Consider the following 23,390-nt stretch of genomic DNA (forward strand, 5'->3'; position numbering starts at 1 on the left):
ATGCAGGGGGAGTTTGGTAGTAGAAGGTAGTTATGACAATGGTGTTTATAAGGGATGGGCTAGAAGGTCCGAGCTACCCGCGTCAAGATAAACAGTTCTGAGGCTTATGGCATAGAAGTACCTAGACACAGAAAGAGCACTCCCAGTTTTCAGAAAAGACAAAAGGTATCTCTTTCAATAAGTTAGTAAATTTTTGCCTTTTGAATTTAAACCAACTTTTATGGTCAATACACATTATCCCATTTTTCTAATGTCTGATAATGCATTGTAAGTGTGTTGGTGCGTTGTGGTGCCATTCACTCTGAATGTCCCTTCACAATCCACATTGGGTTGTGTGCAACAAGGACACAAAATGCATTTCTGTACACAGTGTGACAGTATGAACTGTCTCAGACTTAGTACTTCTGTAAGACATCTTCTAGATGTTCAACAGTGCACGTGGCACCTTCTTTCACCCCGTGTGATAATCTTTACTCTGTTTTTGAAAATAAGTGAAGTGCTCCTCTTTTTAGATGTTTGCTGCTATATGATAATAGGCTAGGTGGCCTCACGTTGCTCCTGTACACAGCAGCTACATTCAAATAAAGACCATTAATGAGGAGATGAAAGTCATTATTCTTCCCAAAAGCATCATGAAAGGAATGGAGAGGATGGAAGGTTTCCTATACAGGAAACAGGAGTGTGCTATCCAGCTCATGCTGGGAAGATTTTTCTTTTCCTTTCATTCCTTCTATAGAAGATTGGATTTGCTGTGTTTTATATATTAATCCTGCCACATAAAAGAATCGGGACTTTATAGTTGAGAGCTTACAGTGCCGGCATTGTGGATCTGTTTAATGCCTATGTATTCGGCCACCTTTAATCAATGGTTGTGAGGATTGAGCGGATATAGTCTCGCTCCATGGTAACCTACCTAGGTTGCAGTTATACGCTGGCTTTGAAGAATACCTGGCTAAACAAAAACTTTAAAATGTAACAATTTTTGTCATCTCAGTTTCTGTGGCAGGTGGGCTGTTAAGATTAAAATGATCCAAATACCTAAATGTAACACCAGAATTCATATTTCTGGACATATTTTCCATGCTGGGCAGCATGGTGGCTCAGAGGTAGCACTCCAGCCTTTGCAGCACTAGGTCTAATGTTCAAATCTTGGCCAGGACATTATCTGCATGGAGTTTGCAAGTTCTCCCTGTGTCTGTGTGGGTTTCCTCCCACATTGCAGTGAGGTTAATTGGCTTCCCCCAAAATTGACCTCAGACTGTATAAATGACATATGACCATGGTATGGACATTAGACTGTGAGCCCTTTTGAGGGACAGCTAATAACATGACAATGGACTTTGTACAGCGCTGCAAAATATGATGGTGCTTTTATAAATAACGTGTAAAGGTAATAATATTTTTCTATATAGCTTCAAACTTAACTAGAATATGTTACTTAGTGTATTTAGAAGAAAGGAAAATGTCTGACAAAACCACACCTATTCACCACTACCTATTGATACTCACTTTTTCTGCTCTCCCTCAACGGTCGAGAGAATGCATGATCCTATTTAAAGTAAAGTGACATGTTATACTGGAAACTTGGTACGGTTCCAAAAAAAGAAGGCAAGGGATAATGCTAAATAGAGAAATAGATGGTTCAGAATCTTTTCATAAAACTGTAATATTTGTCTAAGTAAACTTAAAATTCACCATCAACACATTTCGTGGCCACCTCCTCAAGATTGGTGTACACTAGGTAATAAAATCAAAATAAAAGTATATACATGCCAATGCAACCCTAAACATATGCACTGGAATGTATATTTGTAGTTGCATGACATGTACTAAAACAAACACTTAAGAAGCTCAAAAAATGAATCATCCCATCATAAATATATTTATTTTAAAACTTAGTGTACACCAAACCTGAAGTGGCCACGAAACGCGTTGATGGTGGATTTTAAATTTCTATGGACAAATAAATACAGTTTTATAAAAATATTCTAGACCAGGGGTGTCAAACTCAAATACACAAAGGGTCAAAATTAAAAACGTAGACAAAGTCATGGGCCAAACTTGAAATTTATTGAAAAACTTGAGGAAGTTTTTCCTTCTCATCAGATATAAAACCTTTTCATATGGAAACAAAGAGGTTTTGCTTCACATTCAATCTGGAACAAGCCTATAATAGAGAAATAGCACAGCTACTATAATTCCCTGTCTATATAATGGTCCAATGCGGGGCTTAATGTTATGATTGGCTGGAGCTCCCTCTTAACTGGAATAGCACCGCTACTACAATTCCCTGCGTCTATAAAACAGTCCAATGTGGGGCCACGCATAGACAGAGAGGCCGCTGGTCTATAGATGCAAGTGATGCCGGGAATTGTAGTTGCGGCACTATTTCAATGCAGCGGCGGGCCAGCTGCAATTTATATTTAGAATTCCTTTGGGGGGCCAAATTTGGCCCACAGACCAGAGTTTGACACCCTTGTTCTAGACCATCTCCTTCTCTATTTGGTGCCTCTGCTATCCTCGCCATTGCCTTTTTTTTTTAGAAACCTAGCAAGTCTTCTATCAGACCGTCACAGCCATTGAAAAAATATCATCAGGACTAGGCCATAGAGTGCGACCACCTACCAAATATTCTCTACACCCAATCTCTTTTTGGTTGCTTGATTCCCCATAGGAGCCTAAACAGCCAATGTCATTATCAACATCAGAAATTGCTTGAACACCACCAGTTCTCTACTTTTATTTGAACTATTACACTACGATCTCTCCTGGGACTCTTTTTTCTCCTTTTTCTCTGAAGAATATGTAAATTTCTCCTTCATCTGATGTTATCCAGCAAGAACTTCATCCCACCCACTAATACTCAACATCACTGCACCATCGCTCCATTTATCATTTAGAGTCCATAAAAATACCTAATTTTCAGATATGATGGAGTAAGCAAACTATACGTTTTTTGCTGGATCACCCAGGTTCTCCCATGATAGTCTATCTTCTGCAGCCTTGGAGATCATAAATAATTGGTATATATTAACTGTTTTATAGAAAAATGCTGCATCCCTTAAAGCCCGCATAGCATTTATTAATAGAGATGATGACTGAGTCTTTCAGACCAACACCTGAACCTCTGCACAGGACAGGAAGCTGGCAGTTTTGTCTTTCGAGACGAAGGAACCAGATGGGGTGTTGCTTAAATACAGAATACTCTTTGATAAGAAACACTGTAGAAATATGGATGGCTTATTACAGCTGTGCAGATCCTTCCATTAGAACACTTTTACAATTCTGCAATAAAATAAATGTAAATCCTAACAGGAGGAAATTGAATTTGTTATAGCACTGCAAATCATGAGCAAAAATATTGATATCACATTCTTTTTCTTAAGGATGATAGTGTTCTATAGGAAAATGATCGACATTTTATCACATCTACATCATAGAGCTATACATTTATCTATATCTACATCAAATGTAGGTTTTAAAGGATTCTTCATAGTTTTGAATTGCCACAGCAAATAGAAAGCAATAATCCTTTTTAATTTTACTGTGCAATGTCAAAACTCATCCTACAGGACTGTGGAAATCTATCTATTTCATAATGATGAGTATAGTAATGAAGCTTTTTCAAAATCAGTGGTCAATTAAATTACATGTTTTACTTAATTTGACTTACTGGCGCATTTGACAATTTTTTGTCCTTAATGTCACTTCAATAATTATACTACTGTGCAGTTCTTCCAGATTCAGACTGATTCCAACTGAATTCTTTCAGAAAAATGATCTAAATGAGCACTCATACCAGAATTTGCCAGAATTGTCTTTGAAAACATATAAATGCTGCTGGAAAAAGTTTGACATTACTGTAGAACCTGTTCCTGCAAATGAATGTCTTGGTTCCAAATTAATTCTACCTTATATTGCAGTTTTGATTGTGCAGTTATACCAGATTCTTCCAGAATTCCATTTGAAAAAATAGAACTTCTGTGTAATTCTACCAGATAAAGTTGAGTTTTACTATGAACGTTGTGCTGCAAAAGAATGCCTAGGTACTTCAATTTAATTTGATGAAAGAAACTGTGATTGTTTAAAGATTACAATGGTGTCTTCAAATATTAATTCAAATTAATTTGGGATTACTTATCAAATTTTTTGCTGCTTCAAATTTTGGTAAATTTGGCCAACTTAACTAATTCATAAAAAGATGGTGGTGTTGAGTGATTGGTTTCTAGTACTGACTCTCATTAAACAAGAGGTGCTGACTCACACAAGACACTGACCATATTGCTTTTTAATTTTTTCAGCCTATTTTGTGTGTTGTGTTAGAAATCAGTACATTTGGTGCTAATTACTGCACATTTATCACAAATATGGACCCTAATGTATTATTTGTTCATGCAAATAATGTGTGTTGCAGTGTCATTTTTTATGAATAGCACCCTATAATAGTTTTAAAATGATCTTTATCAAGCTTTTTATAATTACCTATGCAGTGGCAATCCCCCAACAACGCACATACAGCTTGCATTGCCTAAATACTCATTTGGCTCAATTACCCAATTCCACATTCCCAATGGCTTTCACTTCTTTTGACCATTCCTCACCAAAGCCACTTCTGGCAGATGTACAATGCCGGACCAAAGGTGGGTGCTATCTGCAACCTAGAGCCTCAGACCTCCTTTAGGCTTGGGGTAAATCCTTATCATTATACCGCATGCTCAACTGCACTCACATCCACTTCCATTAAAATGTATAGCAGTAGCTGGGTACCACTTTGTGCAAGCGGTGGTTGGGTTGTGGCATGGGTATTGGAAGTAGCATGCCGCTATGTGGTTGCAGAGGAAGAACTGTACTGACACAACAAATGCAGGGGCAATGCATGTAAATGCATTACCTTGTGATGCAATTTTCCACTTATGGAGGCATAGCAGTGGATTGCTGTACACTCAGTACCAGCAAGCCATTGGGTTTTAACACAAGTTCCAAAGAGGCCCCAGAAAGCAGAGAAAAAACCCAGCTTCTGGGGGAACAAGAAATAAGGTAAATATTTGCACATCTACCCCGAGACCAACACACATTTATCCAATGCATTTCAGAAGGGATACGGAGATCCCACTACATAGAAACATTTAAAAAATGCATGCTGGAGTTTTAGAATTGAATTTGGGTTGGAGGTTTCATTGGGTTAATTTTAAGTTTTACATTTTGTACATTATATTCATATAGCCACTATTATTATTTTTGCCTGAGCTAATTTGCATCAGATTTTCCATTGCATGTAGCAGCATGGTGAAGGAAAAAGGGAAATACAAGTTTCAGTGTAGTATTTTATGAAGTGTAGCAAAACCTCTGACTCGTGTAATATAGAATATAATTAAGTCCACTGCAAAGGATACATTGCTATTTATACCTGCAGACCACAGACCATTCATGCACAGCACATCTCCAGCAGTAGATGCTGGAATTTGCAAATGTTATTTAGTCAATTTAAAACATGAAATCAGATTCATTTTCTACCCAGTTATGATGCACTTTTTTTTCTAATGGACATAAAAGTAAAACCCAAAGGCAGAGTATATTTACCCCATTCTGCATCGTCATCAAATTGCAGGTACCTTCAAGTGCCCATACAACAGATTCTTTAGGATTTTTTTCAGTTTCAGTCTGAACTCCAGGTAAATAGCTAAATTCACAAATGAAATACATATATCAGAGCTACTTCATCTGCAAATAGATTTGTATTCCTGTCAATTTAGTCCAAAGATTTGCCCCACAGCACTGTATAGAAAGGGTGAGGACACGGATCTCAGTTCCACTTTACCGGTTTTCTCCCCATTTCCACCCTGGCTGAACAAGAAGCAGCACACTGTTGAGTTCATCTCTTTGTCACTCTGCTTTCTCTTATCAGCATGGTCTTTGTACCATATATGTAAAGAAGTTGTTGCCAGTTCAAATTCAGATACTGCCTGCATGTAAAAACTGCATTTATTGGTGTATTAATGATTATACGGCTGTAGTATTTACATCTGGCTGAATGGTGGCTCAATAACTAGCACTCTTGCCTTTACAATCTTAGCTAGTAAACTATCTGCTTGGAGTTGGCATGTTCTCCCTGTGCTTGTGTGGATTTTGATCCCTCACATCCCAAAAAACCCGCATTTAGGTTAAATGATCCCCTTCCCATATTGGCCTTAGACTGTTATTGGCTATGGTAGGGACTTTAGATTGTGCACCCCTTTAAGGCTATGGACTTTTTGTGAAGGACTTTGTAAAGTGCTGAATAACACATCAGGTCTACACAAATACAAGATGATAATATTTAAATATTAATAGAATTATGCTCCTGCAGTGTTTGGCTCCTGTAATATGTAACATATTTCTGGATCAGTTAAATCAGAAGCCTGGGCTAGCCCATCTTCACCTTTATGGTTTCACCATTAGTCTGTTACTCTGATATGAGACCTATCTGGTTATTCACCATGACACACACATATCCCAAGAAGTCTAGCTGATGCAACAACCTCCATTACTGAAAAAAAAAACTATTCCAATAAAAAATTCTTTCATCTTCCCAATACTAATGATTTTCCTAACTGAACCTTTTGGCCCTGTCATCAAGGGTGTATATAGGGGTAATAAAGGGGCCATTTAGTTTGTAACAATTACTGAGTCATTGGCTCATATATATACATGGAGTATTCCTATCTGATGACCTTCTAAGTTAAACTCAGACTAGTTAAATATATCCAAGTATCGTATTTGTGTATAGCAACTTATTTTTGAAAAAATGTGGAAGGGATAGAGGCATTGTTGAGTAAGTGTGGTTATTTCCATTGGAACTCAGGTCTGGTACAGAAGAAAGGCAGAACTCCAAATTGTAATGGCACAGGCTGGTATGCAAAGAGTAAAGCCTCAAATGTTGTGCAAGGTCCAGACTTTATATTTATTGAAAGTCACACGTAAGGTAAACCAACATGATTCAGGACAGACATTCAACCAAAATGTTTGAACCCATATTTAGAAATGGGTTCAGAAATGTTTTTTTTTGGCAATAAAAGATTAGTTTATTAAGCATTATACAGACTTTCACTGTCACATTGAAGATATCATACACATAAGTAATTATAAGTGCAAAACATTCATGAGCAGGTTCTGATGTGTTTCACCATATTGTTTTTTTTAAGGGGAGTATATGAACGGGCTGTAGCGTATATGAATATTTTTTTTTGTGTATTTGATTATTTTTTGTTGTTGTTGTTATTTAAAAATTTGTTTTGATGTATTTAATTATTCTGTTATGTTTGTATTTGTTTATTTGTATGTTTTGTTTTTGTTTCTTTTTTGTTTTATTTATTTATTTATTTTTTTTTGGGAAGGAATCAAAACAAAATCAAAATTACATTTACAGGGCTAACAAGAAAGCGAGGAGAGATTTAGGACAGCTGAAAAGAATTTTTATAATTCCCAGAATCCATTTAAATCCACCAAAAAATCTACTTTAAATCAGAAGCCATGCTGCATCACAAAGGAAACAAAAAACAAACAACAAAGCATGTGTCTATGTCACACCAAGTAGTGCATTGCATTAAGGAGTCCCAGTGCACTAAAACAGACCAAAAAATGGACAATTTTTTTCCCAATACAGCACAGGAGATTGCATGGTACTGCGCATGATGGTGAACTACATTCAGTATTACATAGGGGTGTGGGGTAAACTGTAACATATCATGCCAAATTCAGAGAATCAAGTACTTCAATTTCTCCTGGAAAATGAATGAAAGGGCATAGATATGGTATGTATAATTGTGTTGCTGCAGATTTGTGGCTCTTTATTTGGGATCCAGGCCCGGAGCATCCTGGAAGGAACGTGTGGGCAGGCACTCTATTCAATGCCAGAAATTGAGGGTAGCTGGGAAGCACCTGGATGATAATAAAAGTGCACCTGTTGATGTTTTTTGTGAATAAAAGTAGGTAGTGTCCTGAAATTGAATTGAAACCTAAAAAATCTATCTGCAGTGAGTTCATTTGATCTATTCATTTTATCTACTGAGTTTGTCAACTAGCTTCAAAAAACTTTCTATACAATAACTCAAAGTTCAAAACCATCCGTTCAGGGATTTTACAATCGTCTATTCTCTAACTTACACCTTTTAGAAAATAATAACTCCATCTTTCCGGATGATACTCGAAATCCAGTAACAACTATTCAAACAAAAAGTACCTGTCACCACTTTCTAGACTTTTTATCAACACTACTGAGATGCCCTGATAATAGTATCTCCCTTTGCCCATTCTGTATACTACTTTTCATGTTAATTCTACTCATTTGATCTAAAAAATCCCCTGAAGAAGCCTTAGGGAAAAATGCTTCGGGAAATTGAGATACCTAAAAGAGCAATATCGATGTGAGAATGTTTTTGTGTATGTAGTAACATATGTTTTGTATCACCACTAGCATAGGAGGTCTATGTTAGATAATATAATAGGATCATGATTTAATTTAGGAATAAATTCACAAATCATTTTATACTTACGCCTACTAAAAGCCTGTATCTTTCCATACCCCTTTCCCCTCCTTTCTCAATAACACAAAACTTTGCCATCGAACTTTATTCCTAAGGATAGGTACACACGTGCAATAGTTCTCGTCCGATAATCGGCTAAGGGCCAATATCGGACGAGAATCTTGCATGTGTGCAGCACTTGTTGTACATCGTCCGAACGACCGTCTTGGCAGATCCACGGACGATGGACGACGAACGATCGTAATGCGTAAAGGTAAGAAAGCGCAGCAGGATGCCACTCGGTCGTTCTCCCCCCTCCCCTCTCCATAGAGCAGAACGGTGCTGTGTGCATCGTGCAGCCGTTAGTCGATGAAAGGGATCGTGAAAGATCCTTTCCAATGACAATTATTGCACGTGTGTACATAGCCCAAGTTTTAGTGCCTGATCTTAGACTAAAGATTATGGGTAACTGTCCACTCTGATGCTGATCCAGGGGGATATGAACTCTGGTGGACTTAATGTGACAGCCCTAAACTTTTCTGATCCTTGCCAGCATACTCTCACTACCAGGAGAACCTGCCTACTATTAGGAACTGATTGTCCTATGAAATGTTCTGCTAAATCTCATCTCTATGAGTGGAATTGGAACAATTTAAACTTTGACTGTGTTCATCTTATATGCATTAATAAAATTGTATGACATTATTACAATATACTTGATTCTTTTGCTCTTAGCATGTCTGTTCCCTCAATGCACAGATGTGCACACACTCTTTTTGAAAAAGATAAAAACAAATTGGCACAAAGTAAGCAATAATCTTCATATTACAATGTACTGCAAAGTACTTATAAAAAAGGCATCATTTTGATGAATTTTTTTTGATTTAACAACAAATTTCTAAAGATGAGCACTCACTTAACACTTAACCAATTCCTCAGCGTAAGTATAGATTCATTGGCAAAGTTATAAGAACAATGAGATAACATTAACGACAAACGCAACTGCCATTTGAGCATGAGTGATTTATCGTTCATTTTAAAGTTTTTCCACCTGGACTTTCTTAATTTATTAGCACAGGTCACTAACAACATTCCTATTGTAAATAAATTGTGCATTGTGATTCTTTTTCTGCATTCCATCTTACTCCATTCATCCTGTATAAAGAAATCATTTTCACTTCAGATATTTTAGATGTTTTATTGAATGACTGAAATTCCATCATAAAGAATAATTGATTGTCTGTACTTAGAACAAAGAAATATGGATCTATGCAACTTCATTGTTTTGTATGCTGGATTGGATAGGGTCTATTTATAAATGTTTTATCTGAGTATTGAACAAACTGTTATTACAAATCGTCTCATTGGGTACAATTAGAAAATGCGTAAATCTACTCACGATTCATACATTTTCTAATAGAATCGAAAGTGTATGGGCAAACATTGGATCCCTTTTCGCCTTGTTGGTCAGAGGATGGCACTTTTATCAATTTACCTCTATGGCTCCTTCAGTGGAATGGCACTTGATGGAGCAAAGCCAGTAGAAATCTGGGCAAATAAATATAAAATACACACTGTATATGATACAATCTGTCAATAGTGTTAGCACAGCAGTTTACGATTTCTTCAGTCTCCTCTGTAACATAGGTAGACACCCTACCAAGCAGAAATGTAATCCATATTTGATTTGCTTCTTTGATCAATATGTTATAGTATGGCAGATCTATGATTACTTGGAGTTCTAGCCATGTACAATCTGTGTGTATGTAGTTTGGCCCTGAGCCCTGAAGCCTAAACTGAAGCCTGTGCTCTACCTAGCAAGAACCTGAAATTGGGCAAAAGGTCTCCTAGAATAACCTGGAGAATCAACCTGTATGTCATAAAAAGGGACTTCAGGGTCCGACCACAGCATATGACAGAGATTAAAATTGAAAATCCTGTTTCTGGGATGTCAAAATCTGGCCACCCCTGATAAAGAGATGTTTCAGTTTGAGGTACTGGAAGTTGTGGCATCAAACTTCCCCCCCTAGAAAAAAATCTAGTGCAGTTATCGCCAACCAGTGGTCTGCAAGAAAATTCTGGTTGTCTGCGGCTCTGGTCGGCCGAGGTCAGTAGAAGGACCTTGCTTGGGGCGGGGGGGGGGGGGGTGCACCAATCAGAGCAGCGGACCATGTCCCCCGTACGAATCACAGGCTCAGGAAAGTGGCCCGGTTGTGCCTCTGGACACAACCCACCGACTCTCCCATTGCAGGCTCAGACCTGCAAAGGGAAAGTGGCAGTTGTGGCATCATGACGTCACTATGAGGGAAGTTTCTTCTTCTTCGCATGCATGGTCCAGAGCTGGTAAAATTAGTGGTCCATGGAACCGAAGAAGAAGAAATATTTTGTGCCTCGGTTTAACTGACGCCAATGATCTTTTTGGCTATCTGTAAGGATGACATGCTTTGTGTCGGCCATCAATGTAAGAGGCATTCATGCTACTGACTACCAAGCTAATATACTGTGAGCTGTGGATATAGTAGCTATAGAAGGGGTTCCCTGAAGACCTGAACTTTATTTAAAGGGTTACCCCATAATAAAAAAGTTTAAGAAACACCGGTCCAGTCATTTTAGGTGTGTTGTATAGAGAAGTTGGTCCAACTTGGAAGACCAATATGTGTCAATTTGCATCTTTCTATATGTTGAATTAAACCTTTAGAAAAAAAAAAATAAATTAAACTGAGCCTGATTGATGTATTGAAATGAATCTGAACCCAGTTTAACACATCTCTGCGGTCCTATGGGAGTTGCCTGCTGCACAATTCTATTAGCTGTTAATTCTGCAGGTAGCTCTATTGATTTATAAATCCCTTCAAAACTGGAGAAGATAGACTATCATGCAAGATTCTGCTACATTTCTTTAAATAATTTGTTATTCATATTTGTCCTCAGTCTTGGAGCATTAATAAATCAGGACCATTATTTTTAATCTTAAAACAAGGCAAGCTATCCAGAAAAATTAGAAGTTACAGGGATGGCTTATACCAAATTACATTGGTGGGGGTGATTACCATGGTCAACTTTAAATGATATCTAAACCCCAAAACTGATATTTGATATATGACAGCATACCCATCCATAAATGAGCTGGCAGCAATAGTTTTCCTTTTTGAAGTTTAGTTTTATTTTATACTTTCTTCCTATATTTATTGTCTTTTATATTATGGAACAGCCACTGTTGTGTTCTTCAGTCTGGACATAAACCATGTCTTCCTTTTTTATCTCTATTACATAGTAGATTGATGGATCTTTAAAGGATATGATTCTGTGTGCATTCTTGCATTCCTATATGAAGTGACAATTCACAAGGTATTTCTGAATCAACAGTTTTGGCTTAAACCTTTTTTCCAAAAGGTAAAGGACTGGTGTGGTCATAGACTCTTTCTTTTCACCCCCTGGAGCATTTCTGGTGCCACAGGGAGCTTTACAAGCAGTGTCCAGTGGTTCATTCAACAACTCAACCACAATGTGGACATCTACACTTTGCTGTCGGTGCTAAAGGTACCCTAGAGTAAAAGGACCCATCATAACTTTGCACAGAAGGTGAAATGTAGGGCTATGTAAGTCTTTCTTGATCACATCCTAGGTGACAGTATTTTTGGAGTAGGACATCACTGACCTGATATGTCTTCCATACACATGGACTCAAGAATCAAGAGTCTCCAGTAAGGGTCATGTCACTTAGTCTGCCAGTATTCCACAATAGACTGTGTACCTGTGAAGGAAACATTTATTTTAGTTATAGTATGTTCGTGTTAGTATAAAGAGAACTTAGACATGCTTAAAGCTGAATTATTTTGCATATTGTTTGTAATATTTCTTCCATCAACATTTAAAAATTTAGCCCTACTATTGACATATCCTTATAGTCATCAATAGGTATTTATGCTTCCCAGTTTAATACAAGCAGATCATGGGTGGTGGGAAGTACCAGCACGGTGTTGTAAAAAACTTGCTGAAAGCATTAAAATACCCTGCAGCAGTACAATTAGTGCAAACAGTGAGCTGTGTGAAAAGTAGAAGACTGAACGGTTGGTTAGAGCCCAGGTTAAATATTTTAAAGAAAAATAAGAGCACACTTTCACAATTAGCATTTTGCTGCATGGGAAACCTCAACCAGTGGAAGACTATAATATACAAATGTATTCTACCCCCATACATTAATTAGAATTTAAAAGATGGGACCGAGAAGGTCGCGCATATCCCTATAGGAAGTGACAATTCACAAGGTATTTCTGGATCAACAGTTTTGGCTTAAATGAGAGGTAAAATAGACCACGGTTCGCAAAGGTAGTCCTAGGGAATTCCCCAATGAACTAATATGTTTGTTCCAAACTGGGAGCCTTGAGAGGTAGGGTTGTAGAATTGTAGCTTACATGGCAAGGTTTTCCCTCTAGGACGAGTAGATAACATAACAGTATTATCCATGGCAGGGATGCTTGTCATGGAGTCCAAGCTGTGTGTCCAAGCTGTATGGAGTGTTTGCCGTGGGTCCTGGTTATAGCCAAAGCATCCCTTTGGCTGGATGCTGCAAAGGAACCCAAGCTTCAGCATTATAACCAGGACCCACAGCGAATTTCCAATCCTAATTTGGAATTAAATATATTAGTTACTTGGGGAATTTCCTAGGACTATCTTTGCCAACTGTGGTTCATTTAAACCTCATAAAAGCACTTAAGCGCTTGTATCGCAGCAATATACCTTCTTGCCAAAACTTTTGTTTACTTTCTTAATCACTATCAGCCACGTCAGACTACCATACTAAACTCTCTCTACACTCAACCCCCTGAGGAAGCCAGATTTCCGTGAAACGCGGTGGGCTATGCACAACCTTCCCAGAGTTCTTACTATTGTATGGCGGTAGAAGACTTTGTATAGTATAGTCATCCCACTTTTGTGAGTGTAAACAGGACCAGGGATACAATACAAGAATTACCTGTATTATTGTAATCATGTATGAATCAACTATGTATAAATACATTTTTTGCATTGAACTTCTGACCCTCAAACTTCGTTCTTTTCACTGTATATTTTTCTCTTTTAGTCATTCCTAGGGCCACCCACCCTAATCCTTCTGAGCTACGAGAGGGGCAACCATTACTGGCCTCAGTGTTGCCCCTACTGGGCAGGGAGTTCATGGCTGGGTATGTATGAGAATGCCCAATACTGCAGGATGAATAGTCTAAAAGATATCTGAAATTAATAACTTTGATAACATTGCTGGGGCAATCTGATCAATGATAGTTGGTTTGCATGGGATGAAAAAAAAAATTAATTATTTGCAGTGCTGACTTTTTGATAATACCGTGGTGCTTTTATAGACGATAATAATATAGGTTATGTAATATTTAGGGTGATTTACTAACTTACACATGATTGGATGATTTAATTCAGCAGATCATCATCTTAACTCTACTAAACTAAGTGAAATATTCAGTTTAAAGAAGATAATTCACTTTGCTATGTGAACAGCTAGTAGTTCCCTAGTGAATCATAACCCCCAATGCCCCAATCTGAATATAAAGTGTCCAGCACACACATCTGCTAGACATTACATCTCCAGTTTATCTTTTCCTAGATGTCAGAAACCCAACAGGTATTTCCCAGTCTCCCACTCACTCCAGTGGTGTAATCGAGCTTGGCTTATATCCTCCCTCTACCCTAATGACCTGCAGTTAGAGGTAATTACACATACTAATCCTCTTTTGTGATTACTTGCTTCTTTATAATGTCAAGTGCAAATGATAAAAATGACTTTTCCACCTCAGTGGTTGCACGCAGTCATTCTTTTATGGATCCGGGAAGGAAGGAGAGAGAGACAAGCTTTTCGGACCATTTCTCGTTACAGCAGACGCGGGGTGTCAGTGTTGCTCTGCAGGTGAAAGGAATGTGGTCTAATGTAAAGTTCAATCTGTACTGTTTGGTAAAGTGGTGCAGGAGGACAAAAAAAATCAATTTCTAGTGGTAAAATATATATATATATATATATTTTAGAAATAAAGAATTTGCATTATTCAATGACCATTACACGTGAAAGCCTCATTACATACTGATGAAATATTTGGGTTTTTGGTAAAAATAATTCTTTCAGCCTAATTAATTGCCGACATGGTTGTGTGTTATATATTATTAATATATTTTGTATTATAATATTTACCTATGTGTATCTAAGGGTAAATATTGAGATCCATAGGTAGAGAAAGAAAGAGGTTTGAGGCTTGAGATTCAAAACAATAGTGTAATTATGTATTTGCACATTTTTGATTCATACATAATTATTACAAGTTCCATGGGTTTTGAGTGTGTCCCAACTCTTGTTGTCAATCACAAGGTTAGGATGCTCATCTTAGACATTAAATTCTCTGAGACCATACAGTAACGAATATATACAAGGTATAGGACCTGTTACGGTTGCATTAATCCCAACGCATTTCACCAAAATATGGCTTTCTCAGGGGTTAGTTGTTACAGAGGCTGTATGGTTTCTATATAATATAAAGCAGAAAATAGAAAAGTATATATCTAAAGGCAAAGCTTTTTTTGGGGGGGATAAAGTAGGGAAAGGTCAGATCCTCTCTAAAGCTTTTCATGCTGTCCATGTCCCCACTGGGGAGATTAGCCCTCTTTATTTGTCTTGGTGACCCATATCTCTGATACACAAAGTGAACGGAATCTCAGAAATTTTGAGTTGCCATCAGAGTGATAGGTGGGAGAAACTTTCTGCAGTGCAAATTGTTACCTTTGGAGATTTCTTCACATTTCTTATTCTGATCTAAAGGCCCAGAGAGGCTCGGGGTAAAAAAAAAATGCGAAAAGCAGTATCCCTGAGCCACATGTAGCTAAAATCAATAAAAAACACACACTTACCTTGTCCCATTGCGTCCCAAGTGCCCTCCCTGACAAATCTCATCCTCAGGTGGCGTCCTTTTCTTCGAATCTTCAGCCGGTGAATGCAGTGACGTTCCCCGGGTTTCCCTGGTGGCGTTGGTGCAAAAGTCTGTGTATGCGGTAGGCGCGGCGGGAAATTCAAATAATTTTGTATTGGATTTAATACGAAATAGCTGTATTGAATCTAATACAAAGAAATCTTTAATATTTATATAATTATATTATATGCATTATACATGCTACTGTGAAGTTATATTACAGTTTTTAGTATTTTTAATCACCCTTGTTTTAACAGATTTTTGTGTTTTTTTAATTTAAAGTTATTATTAAATTTATTAAATATTGGACATATTTTGGTGAGGTATGGCTAAGAATTATAGACCTACAATGTAAAATAAATTTCCACGCAAAACAATATGACACGTTTTGCGTAAAAAAAAAAACAGAATTAGAACGCCAGGGAGGTTAACTTAAGTAGTTGGGGGACCTGATTTTGACTTGGTTGTCAGAAAAGTCCACAGAGGAAGAAGCAGCACAGGGGGTCAATTAGATGTGTTCCAGTGCTGGTAGGAGTAGTTGGAGCGAAAGGTCAGATCCTCTCTAAAGCTTTTCATGCTGTCCATGTCCCCACTGGGGAGATTAGCCCTCTTTATTTGTCTTGGTGACCCATATCTCTGATATAGAAAGTGAACGGAATCTCAGAAATTTTGAGTTGCCATCAGAGTGATAGGTGGGAGAAACTTTCTGCAGTGCAAATTGTTACCTTTGGAGATTTCTTCACATTTCCTATTCTGACCTAAAGGTCCCGAGAGGCTCGGGGTAAAAAAAATGCAAAAAGCGGTAACCCTGAGCCACACTTGGGGTAGCTAAAAACAATAAAAAACACACACTTACCTTGTCCCATTGCGTCCCAAGCGCCCTCCCTGACAAATCTCATCCTCAGGTGGCGTCCTTTTCTTCGAATCTTCAGCCGGTGAATGCAGTGACGTTCCTGGGGTTTCCCTGGTGGCGTTGGTGCAAAAGTCTGTGTATGCGGTAGGCGCGGCGGGAAATTCAAATAATTTTGTATTGGATTTAATACAAAATAGCTGTATTAATTCTAATACAAAAAAATCTTTAATATTTATATAATTAGATTATATGTATTATACATGCTACTGTGAAGTTATATTACAGTTTTTAGTATTTTTAAGCACCCTTGTTTTAACAGATTTTTGTGTTTTTTTTTTATTTAAAGTTATTATTAAATTTATTAAATATTGGACATATTTTGGTGAGTTATGACTAAGAATTATAGACCTACAATGTAAAATAAATTTCCACGCAAAACAATATGACGCATTTTGCGTAAAAAAAAAGACAGAATTAGAACGCCAGGGAGGTTAACTTAAGTAGTTGGGGGACCTGATTTTGACTTGGTTGTCAGAAAAGTCCACAGAGGAAGAAGCAGCACAGGGGGTCAATTAGATGTGTTCCAGTGCTGGTAGGAGTAGTTGGAGCATCAAACTTTGGATTTTAAATATTGGTCTGCTTTCATTGTCCACCATTCACTTACTTTGACTAAAGCAAGCTGCTCCCACTACCCTAGAAGAATATATAATACTTATTTTACACATATAGCTGCATTAGATACTCAAAAGCTATAATATATGTTTTAATTTCTATTCTTGCATTAATTTCTTTGTTTGGTGTTCTTTTTTCACGCACCCCTCTTAGGGTTACATGTCATTGACAGTCGGTGACTCACTGGCACATGAAACAGTTTAGTCATTCTGATCTCAATGAAACCGTTTGAGTCAATCTGATCACAAAGCTTTATACACTGAGAAAGCCATCCGGCCTATGAAGCATCATTCTCCCCTATGGCAGGAATTTCATAGCTGGGTATAGAATCAAATATGTAAATGGAATCGGGCCCAAGACCACACGTGGGAGGTTCAGGAGCTGGCTCTAATAATACACTGCAGCATATGGTAGAGAAATCATTTTTAGTAAGCTCATCCAGAAGCTGCTGTAATAAAAATAAAAAAAATAAATAAAAAATTCTGACACAACTGTAGACTTTGTACAGTTCTGCATAATATGATGGGCCTATATAAATACTGTGTAATAATTGTAGAGAATTATGGCTGACAACAGAAACAGATTTATAGTACCATGGAGTAAAAATATGGGTAGATTCAATTTCGAAGACATCAAAGAATAGGGATAGAAAAGTAGAATGTTAGGAAATGCCCACCTGGCCGACGACATGTGCTTTGTGCCACCGCTATATAAAACACTGTTTGTTCTGTCCAGAGATATCATTTGCAACAGCAAGGAGAACTAAGATAGCAGCAGCCCCTGCTTCCCTTTAGCCGTGCAACCTGATGGATTTTTGGCATCCCCAGCATCCAATGGTAGGCTGCGCACAGCAGAAGGGGATTCTAGAGGCTGATCAGCTCCTGACTCAGTCCTGTATTGGCTGCTGGGGCTTTATAGCCACTCTGCTTCCAGTCTTCTGTGCCTGTTATAGCGTCTGCTGGGCTTACCTATGTTGGAGTGATTTTTGAGTATTCTGTTACTGACCTGTGCCTGTTCCTGACTGTCGGTTGAACTCTGCTTGAACTGACCTCTTCTTGTGACTCTTATTCTGTTTGTGCCTCTACCTTTGTACCCTCCAGACACCATCCCTTGTGCACCAAGTCCTGGGGGCAACCGAGTGCTGGGAGACGTAACCAGTCTCCTGAGGCTGAGCGAGGGTTGCTATAGGTGAAGACTGAGTCAATAGATTGAGGGATTGGTGTCTGGGGAATACTAGTATTGACCCAGACCTTACATTGAAGGCTTTTTTCCAGGTGTTCCTATCTCTGCCTGGTAGAGTGGACACCTAAAGGTTTCTAAAGACAACAGTAGATGTTTGATGACATCATGATGAGCTTGGCTTTTCCCCGTCTGTTGGTATACTGGTGAGCAGAACCAGCCAACTGGTGGGTAAGGCCTGGACCCCAAATTATTAATTGGTGATGTCTATTCTATAGCTGCATTGAAAAAAAAATATTTGAGAACATACTTGAGTAAATACTTCCCTACAGTGCAGCCTTATAGTGTATAGGTCAACGTGCCATGGTGGACCACTCTTGGAGGGAGCACTTTGGAGGGTCATAAGATGACAGACTCAAAAAAGTAATGGAGAACTTTCAAATTTCAAAATATTTTGTAAACGTGAGTTTATGGGTTGGGTGGGATAAATCAAGGGGTGATACATCCAGAGCTGGGCTTTAACTTATATTATGATATTTGGGAGTTTATTGGTTGGGTAGGATAAATCAAAGAGTGATTCATCCAGAATTAGACTTTAACATATATTATTATATTTGATTCTTTTATCTTGACACATTACTAGCAGAAAATCACTTATTTTCTCATTTCATTATTTGTGGAATCTCTTCTTCCAACAGCTTGAATGTTTTCTCTGCCAAGTTAAGAACAATGCTGAGAGCATCTAGCATATTCTTCCCGCAAAATCTACGGCACATTCACCTTTGTAAAGATCTATCTTGTCGAAGCATCTCACTACATAGAGCCGTATTGTGAACTTATGGCATCAAACAAAAGGCATCTCTACAAACTGCACATTGCAATCATTTTATTCCACATCTTACAAAAAAAGCGTAGTCGATTGTGTTTGAAATATACGCTTTGTCATGGGAAGTCAGGGCTTCTCTAAACCAATCTGTCTTATATGGCAGATATACATTGTGAAACAAAAAATACAACTTTATAAAGAAAGCAGAGTCAATAAAATCTTCATGAGATAAGAAATCTCAGTCTTCTGGCACATTAGATGGTGGAATGTTCCCCTGTATATGTAGGGTATTCAGAAGTGTTTTTATTTCTTATGGTAAAAAAGGAACAAAGTATTATTTTAAGCTTCAAAAAAGCAAAATTTCCTTCTAAGAAAAATATTTACTTTTTTATAGTTCAATAGCTTTGGTTGTAACACTCCATGTACAATCCACCTTTGGAGTCTGCAGAAGGCGTACTCCTGCACAAGATGTCACATATCTATATTGGCTAATACCCAGTGGGATTTAACCCATTTTTGGTAAGCATATTCTGCCATGGGCTTACTTCCTACACTAGGAGTCCAGAATAAGACCATCCTGGGTCTAGAGTACTATTTCACTAGTGGCTGGACATTTAATATTGGATGAGTGTCATTGAGTGGAGAAGTAGGGACCATTCCCAGCAGAAGATACAGAAAATGGACTGGTGCTTTCACTGCACCAGCCAGGAAACAGAAGGTATGAATATTTTATTTGATATTATTGGGGGTCCACAGGGTTTAGAAAAAATGGTGGTCAGGGGTTACAAGTTCAAAACCTAGAGCCTAGAGCCCAGAACCACCTTAGCCAACAGGGGCACCCCCCCTAGATTCTACATAGAGAGCCACTGTTGGCTACATCTGCCTCTGATGGCGGTGGAGGGGGAAATCTACTTTAATCATCACTTTATTAAAAAATATGCATTGCCCTTATAGGGCAAAACAACATGTTCACAATAATGTATATTCCCACACACACCCTTGAAGAATAGCGTTGCATTGTACTTACAGTAGCAGGTTTTACAAGTGTAGCTTGTGTTTGTCACTATGTTAAGTTTGTGGTCAGTGCCTTTCCCCTTCACCTTCTAACCCTAAAATACCCATAATCCCCCAACCTTTGGGACCTAAGTTGGAGGAAGGAGCCTTCATCTCACAATCTGCCCACTAAATATGAGGTTGGCATCTGTGGAATGAATATTAAAAGCCTTCTTCTAAAAATAGAACTCCAGATAGCCTTTCTTTTATCCTTGGGTAAGCCGTACCCCTTAGCCATTCCCAGAAAGGGTTAGGTAAAAAAACTGTCACAATAAAAACTATATTTAAAGATTTTTTTTTCAATAACATATGTTTTTAGAAATAATTCTATCATCATTTACATTGTCCAATGATGGAAATCCTCACCAATGGAGATGAGTTCAGATTGCAAATTTTACCTTGTCAATCACCACCAATAAAATGACAGTCTGCATGTGCAACTATGTAAATACAATGATGGAATCACTTGATTTATATTTATAGAATCCAATATGGAATTTGTCAATGACACATTGAGTGTCGGATTCTAAAAATATATATTTACCGCTAAAATTGCTCATTTCCTGTAAGTTGTGAAATTTGTTATTGTGATGACAGCTTCTAAAATTGTTACCAAAGGGATTCCATCGCTGTCTTTATCACTAAAATGACGATAAGTTTCTTTGTCCACTTCTATGTAAATATAACACTGGATTACCTCTTTTTTAAATCCATTGTTAAAGATGTCAATGATGATGGCAATGATAAATTCCATGGCTAAAACTTGATTGACATAGATTTGTATTGCAGGATAACCAGGAAAACATGTATGGGTTACTTCTGGGGACCTTTTATTATTTTTTATCTTTGTTTGTTTATGTTTATATATATATATATATATGGATGGATAGATGGATAGATAGATAGATAGATAGATAGATAGATAGATAGATAGTGGGGATGAGGTTCCTTCCTTCAACATGGGCTCCCAAAGTTGAGGGAGAATGGAGGCGTTAAGGGGGATGAACACACACAGTAAAATTTAATGCAAATTTAATAGTGATGAACCCAAGCTAATTCCCTAATTCGGACATATAAAATGCAATGCTTTGTAACACAATTTATTTTGTTATTCATTCTTTAAGTATTAGCATTGCGTTGAGGTGCAAGTGTTCGAGTGGCTGGCAAGTTATAGGTGTAAACCTGCCCTTAACCCTTTCTGGTAATGTCTAAAGGGTACTGCCTCTATACTTATTTACCTATTACCCAGGGTGAAGATAATTCCTTAAGCATTAACATTATTCATAGCTGTTGTGTTCAGTTGTAGTGTGTTCTTATGTCTGACATAATTAGAAGTTACTTATTCACCTATTATAGATAGAAGACTTAATGACCTATATTATAGGTTATTATATTATTATTAATGGAAGCTGGGAAAGTGAACATAAAATCTAAAGAACAACTAGGTATGATGTGGGGGGGTGGTGACTGCACAGAGTATACCCGCCTTGTCTGATAGCTGAATAAATAATTGTTATGTGTGCTAAACAGGGGGCTCTACTTATACTAAAATGGGCTTTTATCTGAGTATGTTGTAGACTTATAGTTGAGTATATATGGTAACTCTTACATGTATAGTTTATATACTAATATTTGAGTACTTATGGTAAGTAATGCAGAGCTGTAAAAATGTATATTTTCTTGGACATAAAACACAATAGTAGCCAATGTTCCTATCTCATTAGTGTTCTTGTAGTCACCCTACTTGTTTTTATCTGAAACTAATTCCATCAGTGAAAAATACACAGTTCCCTCTATTTCACAGTACAGTAGTGCTAGTAGCAGTCACATTGCATGGTTAGGTCAAATCGTGTACAGAGCTGTACATTTAAAACATAATGCATTTTGTTGCTTTCAGTGATTTATATCTGTCCTGCAATCTTCCTGGTGTGGTTGTACTGCTAGTCTACACTTCACTTCAACCTACACTTCCTCCCTGAGGACATAACCGTAAGAGAGTTTAATCCTTTCAGGTACTCTTTGTTAAAATTGATTCTGTCCTAGAAACAACAATGGTGTGTTTAATCCAGATTTTGACTATACTTCCAGTTAAAAGCTTAAGATGAATTAACATGCAGAAAAGTTACCACAGAAACAATTTAGGTTTCCCATTTCACTTTACGAGGGACTCAAACAACAATTCTAGTTGGCCAATATGGATAACAACTTTCCATTGATTTTCTTTCTTATGGTTTTAATAAATCAGTCAGAATTTAGATTTGCTTCTTTTTATTGCTGGGAATAGAATTATCTGTGGTATTTTGTTTCATGTTAAGGTTTTGAAAGTTACACATTTTATCCTGAGGAAGATCACTGATCTGTGGCATGCAACATAAATGGAAACCATAGACAGGAAAATCTATGGCCTCTCCATTCCATGCCAATCCACAGCTTAACTTAAAATAATCAGATTCCATTTTCCAAAAACACTGTTACCAACCTAAGCCAAATATTCTGTAAGCAAGCACAATGCTGATTAGCGTACACCAACTACAATGGATTAGGTGGAAGGAAGTCACTTGTAAGCACATTTTTTACAGGTTTTAAAATGAAAATTAATATATGGGAGATCACACAAAACAAGTTTAATGCACTGCAAAATAAAAGGTTATTCCTATATTGGTGGAACAGTCTGAATCATTTGATTGGTGCTTGCAAACAATATTCAAAATATTCCTGTGGTTTTGTGGACATGTGATAAATTAACTTAAATAAAAGTATGAACTTGATGGACCTATGTCTTTTTTTCAACCTAACTATGTAAGTCTATAAGCCTATTTTAGTCAAATTGATTTTGGATAAGTTCCGTGTAGCACACACTTTAGGTATTTTATACATGCAATTGATACTCAAATATAAACCAAGGTAATTATTGTTACCTGAAAATACTGTAACAAGCTTTGAATTAAATATAAACCTGGGGCGCAAAATTTGTCCATCACTGCTAACATTCAAAACAGCAATCAATGAAAAAGTCAAATGTGAATTACTGCTTCCATGGTGGGGTATTTCTTAAACATTTATTTAAAGACGAAAACATTAAAAACATGTATGCATATTATCGGTTAGTATACTCCCCTTTTTACAGGTTAAAATATTTTGTACTTGTGAGTTGGTTATGATGGATCACTTGCTCATAAACGATCTTTTGTGCATTATTGTTTGCCAGTGTTTAATGTAAGTGTTTAATGTACTCATGTCTCAGTTTGTTGCACACTTTATGTAAGGACACAGTGTCATCTACTGGTCTGACATGAGTATAAAGATATATATATATATATATGTATATATATATATATTTT

At 37.3% G+C, this 23,390-nt stretch overlaps 1 protein-coding gene across 4 annotated transcripts in view; it reads right to left on the bottom strand.

Moving 5' to 3' along the window:
• LRRC4C (leucine rich repeat containing 4C) overlaps positions 1-23,390 on the bottom strand; it is a 503,565-nt gene that overhangs the window by 263,778 nt on the left and 216,397 nt on the right. For 3 of the 4 annotated variants that reach the window (XM_072422151.1, XM_072422148.1, XM_072422150.1), the window contains exon 3: positions 12,160-12,255. The exons of the other annotated variant lie outside the window; for it this stretch is intronic. The gene's annotated coding sequence lies outside the window, so the exon portion shown is untranslated. The remainder of the gene's footprint in view (positions 1-12,159; positions 12,256-23,390) is intronic. 4 annotated transcript variants of the gene reach the window in all.

This window comes from Pyxicephalus adspersus, chromosome 9, assembly GCF_032062135.1.
Source record: "Pyxicephalus adspersus chromosome 9, UCB_Pads_2.0, whole genome shotgun sequence".
NCBI classification, from domain to species: domain Eukaryota; kingdom Metazoa; phylum Chordata; class Amphibia; order Anura; family Pyxicephalidae; genus Pyxicephalus; species Pyxicephalus adspersus.